General features: G+C 38.2%; 1 pseudogene; it reads left to right on the forward strand.

Annotated features, from left to right (window-relative positions):
* LOC137641677 (alkylglycerol monooxygenase-like) overlaps nucleotides 1-8,272 on the forward strand; it is a 16,533-nt pseudogene extending 8,261 nt beyond the window's left edge.
* The last annotated feature ends 815 nt before the right edge of the window (nucleotides 8,273-9,087 follow it).

Consider the following 9,087-nt stretch of genomic DNA (forward strand, 5'->3'; position numbering starts at 1 on the left):
CCCTGTTCTACTCGCTGATAAAAGAAGTGTCCCAACCACCAAATAACTAGGAAAATACGATTGTCCTGACCTGGAACTATAACTGAACCTCTGTTCATTTTCAGTTCACTGAACCCCGTTCCCCTACCTGATGAAGAAAGTGTCCCAACCACCAAATTACAAGGAAAATATGGTTCCCATGACCTGGAAATACAACTGAACCCTTATCTATTTTTCAGTGCACTGAACCCTGTTCCCCTCGCTGACAAAACGAGTGTCCCAACCTATAAATAACGAGGAAGATAGGATTCCCATAGCCTGGAAATACAACTAAACCTCTATCAATTTTCAGTGGATTGAACCTTGTTCCCCTCCCTGGCGAAGCGAGTGTCCCAACCACTAAATTACGAGGAAAATATGGTTCCCATGACCTGGAACTATAACTGAACCTCTATCTATTTTCAGTGCACTAAACCCTGTTCCCCTCGCTGACAGAACGAGTGTCCCCAACCTATAAATAACGAAGGGAAATAGGGTTCCCATAACCTGGAACTATAACTGAACCTCTATCAATTATCAGTGAATTGACCCCTGTTCCCTGCACTGGTGAAGCAAGTGTCCCAACCATAAAATAACGAGGAAAATATGGTTCCCATTACCTGGAGCTACAACTGAACCTTTAATTAATTTCAGTGTACTGAACCCTGTTCGCCTCGCTGACAAAACGAGTGTCCCAACCACTAAATAACGAGGGAAATAGGGTTCCTATAACCTGGAAATACAACTGGACCTCTATCAATTTTCAGTGCACTGAACCCTGTTCCCCTCCCTGGCGAAGCAAGTGTCCCAAACACCGAATTACGAGGAAAATATGGTTCCCATGACCTGGAACTATAACTGAACCTCTATCTATTTTCAGTGCACTGAACCCTGTTACCCTCCCTGGCGAAGCGAGTGTCCCAACCACTAAATTACGAGGAAAATATGGTTCCCATGACCTGGAACTATAACTGAACCTCTATTTATTTTCAGTGGATTGAACCCTGTTCCCCTCCCTGGCGAAGCGAGTGTCCCAACCACTAAATTACGAGGAAAATATGGTTCCCATGACCTGGAACTATAACTGAACCTCTATCTCTTTTCAGTGCACTGAGCCCTGTTCCCCTCGCTGACAAAACGAGTGTCCCAACCTCTAAATAACGAGGAAAATAGGGTTCCCATAACCTGGAAATACAACTGAACCTCTATCAATTTTCAGTGGATTGAACCCTGTTCCCCTCCCTGTCGAAGCGAGTGTCCCAACTACTAAATTACTAGGAAAATATGGTTCCCATGACCTGGAACTATAACTGAACCTCTATTTATTTTCAGTGGACTGAACCCTGTTACCCTCCCTGGAGAAGCGAGTGTCCCCAACCACTAAATTACGAGGAAAGTATGGTTCCCATGACCTGGAACTATAACTGAACCTCTATCTATTTTCAGTGCACTGAACCCCTGTTACCCCTCCCTGGGGAAGCGAGTGTCCCAACCACTAAATTACGAGGAAAATATGGTTCCCTTGACCTGGAACTATAACTGAACCTCTATTTATTTTCAGTGGATTGAACCCTGTTCCCCTCCCTGGCGAAGCGAGTGTCCCCAACCACTAAATTACGAGGAAAATATGGTTCCCATGACCTGGAACTATAACTGAACCTCTATCTATTTTCAGAGCACTGAAACCCTGTTCTCGTCGCAGACAAAACGAGTGTCCCAGCCTACAAATAACGAGGAAAATAGGGTTCCATAACCTGGAAATACAACTGAACCTCTATCAATTTTCAGTGGATTGAACCCTGTTCCCCTCCCTGTCGAAGCGAGTGTCCCAACTACTAAATTACTAGGAAAATATGGTTCCCATGACCTGGAACTATAACTGAACCTCTATTTATTTTCAGTGGACTGAACCCTGTTACCCTCCCTGGAGAAGCGAGTGGTCCCAACCACTAAATTACGAGGAAAGTATGGTTCCCATGACCTGGAACTATAACTGAACCTCTATCTATTTTCAGTGCGCTGAACCCTGTTACCCTCCCTGGGGAAGCGAGTGTCCCAACCACTAAATTACGAGGAAAATATGGTTCCCATGACCTGGAGCTACAACTAAACCTTTATTCATTTTCAGTGCACTGAACCCTGTTCCCCTCCCTGGCGAAGCGAGTGTCCCAACTACTAAATAACAAAGTATACTCTACTACGAAGAAGTAAAACATTTTGGCTCCTTCCAAACAAAGTTCCCCTACACCGGAAACTTCAGATTTACTCCAGTCCCCAGAGGTGATTGATCTATAGGCCTCTCTTCTCTGCTCTTAACTTGTCTGTTAACTTTATCCTTTAGAGGCTGGGATTTTTTTTTTACCTGCTTCCCTACTTCGCTGGATTTGATGGCTGCCTGTTTCCTTTTGTTTGATAGATCAGCTGATTGATGGATTACTTTCGAATGGCAGTATCTTTTTCTTCTGGTTTTGAAGCTGTGTGACTCTCAATAATAATAATAATAATAATAATAATAATAATAATAATAATAATAATAATAATAATGATAATAATAATAATGATAATAATAATAATAATAATAATAATAATAATAATAATAATAATAATATCCTAGAAATGATTTGCCTCTATTCTCAAAATTTGTTTACTGTTTAATTTGACCGTTCTCATATGACCAATGATAGTTTTCATTATCCTTATATCATCGTCATTATCATCATCATCTCCTACGTCTATTGACGCAAAGGGCCTCGATTTTCCTATTTGACCTTTTTCCTATTTGTCCTTTTTCTTAATTTGACCTTTTTCTTAATTTGACCTTTTTCCTATTTGACCTTTATCAACTTTGACCTGTTTCCTTAACTGACTTCTTTCCTATTTGACCTTTTTTCTTTTTTTACCTTTTTCCTAATTTGAAATTTTTTCCTATTTTGATCTTTTTCCTATTCAATGTTTTTTTTTTTATATTTGACCTGTTTTCTTATTTTATTTTTTTCCTATTTGACCTTTTTCCTTATTTGACCTTTTTCTTATCTGACATTTTTTTTATTTGACCTTTTTCCTCCATTCTTTCTCCAGAGGTGAACTTGATTTGGGCGACTCACCAGGTCCACCATTCCTCCGAGGATTACAACTTCACCACTGCCATCCGGCAGTCCATGTTCCAGAGGCTCTTCGCCCTCGGGATGCACCAGCCCTTGGCCCTCCTTGGAGTGCCTCTTCCAGCCGTCATCGTCCACATGCACTTCAACCTTCTTTTCCAGTTCTGGATTCATACGGAAATGGTGGACAATTGTGGTCCACTGGAATGGGTTTTCAATACGCCTTCGCATCACAGAGTCCATCATGGTAAGTTCATATTCCTCTCTCTCTCTCTCTCTCTCTCTCTCTCTCTCTCTCTCTCTCTCTCTCTCTCTCTCTCTCTCTCTCACACACACACACGTACACATATACAGAGTATTAAATGATTTTTTCCCGGGGGAATACGTAGAGGAAGAGGGCCTCTCTCTCTCACACATACATGTATTACTACTCTCTCTCTCTCTCTCTCTCTCTCTCTCTCCTCTCTCTCTCTCTCTCTCTCTCTCTCTCTCTGACACACATGCGCACATACATAGAGTATTAAATGATTATTTCCAGGTGAATACATAGAGAGAAAGAGGGCCTCTCTCTCACACATACATGTATTACTACTCTCTCTCTCTCTCTCTCTCTCTCTCTCTCTCTCTCTCTCCTCTCTCTCTCCTCTCTCCTCTCTCTCTCTCTCTCTGACACACACACGCGCACATACACAGAGTATTAAATGATTATTTCCAGGTGAATACATAAAGAGAAAGAGGGCCTCTCTCTCACACATACACATATTACTTAAGTTTTTTCCAGGAGAATACATAGAGAGAGAGAGAGAGAGAGAGAGAGAGAGAGAGAGAGAGAGAGAGAGAGAGAGAGAGAGAGAGAAGGTCTCTTTAACACACACGCATTACTAAAGAATTTTTTACATTGTAGTTACCTGATCAGATGGTCAATTAGATGCTTAATAACTATTAGAGATGAATTGGTTATGTGGTACATATCTGAAAACATTATATCTTAATAATTATTTCAATCATACTTTGATTATTTGTCTTGTGTTGGCTAATGCTCCAATTTTAAATAACAACTCAGGCGCTAATAAATGGTGCTTAGACAAGAACTACGCTGGGGTCCTTATCATCTGGGACCGAATGTTTGGCACTTTTGAACGGGAGAAGAAAGACGAGAAAATAGTGTACGGTTTGGTGTCACAGCCACAGTCTCATAATGTGATTTGGCTTCAGGTACGTGAATAATTACATTATTTTCACTCATGTTTTATTGCCTTTTTTGTATTATTTATGGGTTAGTTTTCCATGTCATTAATATTTCTCCATGAAATATATTTACTGTTTCGGTTAGGTAGGTGGTGAGTAATATTTATATATATATATATATATATATATATATATATATATATATATATATATATATATATATATTTATATATATATATATGTATATATATATATATATATATATATATATATATATATATATATATATATATATATGTATATATATATATATATGTATATATATAAATATATATATATATATATATATATATATATATATATATATATATATATATATATATATATATATGTGTGTGTGTATATATATATATATATATATATATATATATATATATATATATATGTGTGTGTGTGTGTGTGTGTGTATGTGTATTCTGAAGAGGAAGGGATATAGTCCCTCCGAAAGCTCTAAATAAATATCCTTTTTCAAAAAAGTATAAGGTTAATTTATTGTGTATATAGAAATATATCTCTGCACGTATAAATATATATATATATATATATATATATATATATATATATATATATATATATATATATATATATATATATATATATAAAGACCCACAAATAAAAGAAAAGGAAAAAATACTATTGTAAAATTCCAAGTACTGTAGAGTCTTCAGCTACGATCCTTTTTTCCAGTTCTTCTACTTCAAAGAAGTCTTCAACAAAGCGAGAGCCATGACAACTTGGAGTGACACACTCAAGGCCTTTTTCTATGGACCTGGGTGGAACCCTGGCACCCCTCGCATAGGGGACCCTAACGATCTCCCTGACAAAACTGAGCCAAGACCGAAATACGATCCACATATTACGAACGCAGAGAAAGCTTACGTCATCGTCCACTTCTTCATTACGCTGCTGGTTCAGCAGATTCTTACGCAGCAACTGATGGTAAGTCTCAGGGCGGTAGGTAGTTAGCGAGAAACAATACTAGTCTAGTGATTATTGCTGATTCAGCCAAATTCTTATGCAGGAACTGATGGTGAGTCCCTGAGCAGTAGAAAATTGAGGAGAAACAATACTAGTTTAGTAATTATTGCTGATTCAGCATATTCTTACGCAGCAACTGATGGTGAGTCTCAGCGCGGTAGAAAGTTGGCGAGAAACAATACTAGTTTAGTGATTATTGCTGATTTAGCAAATTCTTACGCAGCAACTGGTGGTGAGTCTCAGCGCGGTAGAAAGTTAGCGAGAAACAATACTAGTTTAGTGATTATTGCTGATTTAGCAAATTCTTACGCAGCAACTGATGGTGAGTCTCAGGGCAGTTGATAGTTAGCGAGAAACAATACTAGTTTAGTAATTATTGCTGATTCAGCAAATTCTTACGCAGCAACTGATGGTGAGTCTCGGAGCAGTAGAAATATGGCGAGAAACAATACTAGTTTAGGGATTATTGCTGGTTCAGCAAATTCTTACGCAGAAACTGATGGTGAGTCTCGGAGCAGTAGAAATAGGGCGAGAAACAATACTAGTTTAGGGATTATTGCTGGTTCAGCAAATTCTTACGCAGAAACTGATGGTGAGTCTCGGAGCAGTAGAAATAGGGCGAGAAACAATACTAGTTTAGGGATTATTGCTGGTTCAGCAAATTCTTACGCAGAAACTGATGGTGAGTCTCGGAGCAGTAGAAATAGGGCGAGAAACAATACTAGTTTAGGGATTATTGCTGGTTCAGCAAATTCTTACGCAGAAACTGATGGTGAGTCTCGGAGCAGTAGAAATAGGGCGAGAAACAATACTAGTTTAGGGATTATTGCTGGTTCAGCAAATTCTTACGCAGAAACTGATGGTGAGTCTCGGAGCAGTAGAAATAGGGCGAGAAACAATACTAGTTTAGGGATTATTGCTGGTTCAGCAAATTCTTACGCAGAAACTGATGGTGAGTCTCGGAGCAGTAGAAATAGGGCGAGAAACAATACTAGTTTAGGGATTATTGCTGGTTCAGCAAATTCTTACGCAGAAACTGATGGTGAGTCTCGGAGCAGTAGAAATATGGCGAGAAACAATACTAGTTTAGGGATTATTGCTGGTTCAGCAAATTCTTGCGCAGAAACTGATGGTGAGTCTCGGAGCAGTAGAAATATGGCGAGAAACAATACTAGTTTAGGGATTATTGCTGGTTCAGCAAATTCTTACGCAGAAACTGATGGTAAGTCTCTGAGCGGTACATAGTTAGCGAGCAACAATACTAGTTTAGTAATTATTGCTGATTCAGCAAATTCTTACACAGGAACTGATGGAGAGTCTCGGAACTGTAGAAAACTGGGGAGAAATAATGCTAGTTCATTAATTATTGCCGATTCAGCATATTCTTACGCAGCAACTGATAATGAGTCTCAGAGCGGTAGAAAGTTAGAGAGAAACAATACTAGTTTAGTAATTATTGCTGATTCAGCAAATTCTTACGCAGAAACTGATGGTGAGTCCCTGAGCAGTAGAAATTTAGAGAGAAACAATACTAGTTTAGTAATTATTGCTGATTAAGCAAATTCTTACCCAGGAACTGCTGGTGAGTTTCGGAGCAGTAGGAAATTGGGTAGAAACAATACTAGTTTAATAAATATTATTGTTTCATCAAATTCTCATGCAAAAACTGATGATGAGTCTCAGCGTGGTAGAAAATTAATGAGAAATAATACTAAAGTCCGCCATATTTTCTAAGGCCGTTGTTGTGAGGCCAGGTAGAAAATAAAGGGTTGTCAGATGTAAGGCTTAAAGTTCTTTAAATACTTTCCGTTAAGATAATCCTTCTTGGGAAGATTTGCTCACAGTCTAGTAGTTATTTACTATTTTCTTTGATTCTGCCACATATCCAAATAAGCCTTTTTGTAACAAGATTTTCCTGATGGTTTTATGTTAATCAGTTTGATTCTCACCAAGTAATCTATTCTGGATGTTAATATGAATAATCCTAATAGCTTACAGAAATCGGGATAAAACTTGCTTAATAAATAATGAAATATTTGATAAAGCTTGAGCATATTTGGGGGAAATATAAGTGGGTCATTTTGTAACAACATTTGGCAATGGAAACCAATCGTAAATAATCTTTCTTAAATACAAATATTGAACTTTTGGGAGGATCGAGCCATGTTGTCCTGATGGAAGTTCCTCCAGGCAGCTTTCTACTTTGGATATTTCTTCGGGTGATATACCAGAGAATTTGACCTTAGAGGTTAGCACGGAGTTCTAACCTCCGGAGAGAATATTCCAGGAGATATTGTATATAAATCAGAGCTGTGTTAATAACAAGACATGGTTATCCTGTTATCCTTCCCCGAATAGAGCTAACCTTGTTGCGAAGGATAAGGTAGACGGTAGGATACGTGGGCGAGAGAGCCGTTGCAACTTCCTATCTCAATGTGCTCCGAATAAGACATTTCCTGTTGAACTATTCCATCAGGACGACATGTTGATCTCACTCAAAAATAGATTTTTCCTTTGTCAAAATCGGTTCTTTTTGTTTCTTTCAGACGTTTTCCTGGTACACCTCCCTGATGTTCACCGTCTTCATCATGGTATCCGTGGGGAACGTCGGCGCCATATACGACGGGTGGTGGTGGGCGCCTGTTTTGGAAGCTGCCAGGTGCCTGGGTTACCTGGCTTACGCTCGTAACTTCCCCGTCTTTGGCGTACCGATTGTGGACGCAGCCGTCTTGTTTTACTTCGCCGCGTCAGCTTTGATTTGGGTGTCCAGGAGTTTGAACATACTGAGTCTGTCTATAAAGACGGCCAAGATTGAATAGAAGACGGTCTTGGTTCACTGGTCAGATTATATTAAGCATTTTTAGAGATGTAACAGCACACACATATAGGAAGAGAGAGAGAGAGAGAGAGAGAGAGAGAGAGAGAGAGAGAGAGAGAGAGAGAGTTATAAGGATTTTGTATGTCTCAAAGCCTTTTTAGTCTATCCGCGGAGACTCCATTTGCTCTTGGGTAGAGCGAAATAGTTTAAACGTTTAGAACGAGAGAGAGAGAGAGAGAGAGAGAGAGAGAGAGAGAGAGAGAGAGAGAGAGAGAGAGAGAGAGAGAGAGAGAGAGAAAAAAAAAATTGTTGAACGGTGAGGATTATCTAGTGATGATGACTGATTTAACGGTAAATTTAGAATATTTCCACAAATATAGTAACATAATTGGGTATGTTTGAATGTAAATTCATTAAAAGCATATTGTTCTCTTCTGACTGGACATTTAGATAAGTATTTGTCATTATGGTATGCAGTTATTACCGTGTTTTATTACATTATAAGTAAACTCTGTGATGATTAGTGTCTAGATAAAAAACAAGATATTAAAAATTTTCATGAAACTTACCTTGTGTCATTTTGTGTTATTCTTTAAGATATAATTGAATACTGTGATCCTCTTCGATGTACAGTATTTCTAATCTCTCTCTCTCTCTCTCTCTCTCTCTCTCTCTCTCTCTCTCTCTCTCTCTCTCTCTCTCTCTCTCTCTCTCATTCAATGAACCAATAAATAAAGCTGAAAATATCTTACTCAAAGTATGAAATGTAAAGTTTTGAATTTATCAAAACCTAGGTTACCTCTCGCATCTTATTGTTATTTAATGGTATATATATATATATATATATATATATATATATATATATATATATATATATATATATATATATATATATATATACATGCGTGTGTGAATATATGCATA

Source organism: Palaemon carinicauda, chromosome 5 (assembly GCF_036898095.1).
Source record: "Palaemon carinicauda isolate YSFRI2023 chromosome 5, ASM3689809v2, whole genome shotgun sequence".
In the NCBI taxonomy this organism is placed as follows: Eukaryota; Metazoa; Arthropoda; class Malacostraca; order Decapoda; family Palaemonidae; genus Palaemon; species Palaemon carinicauda.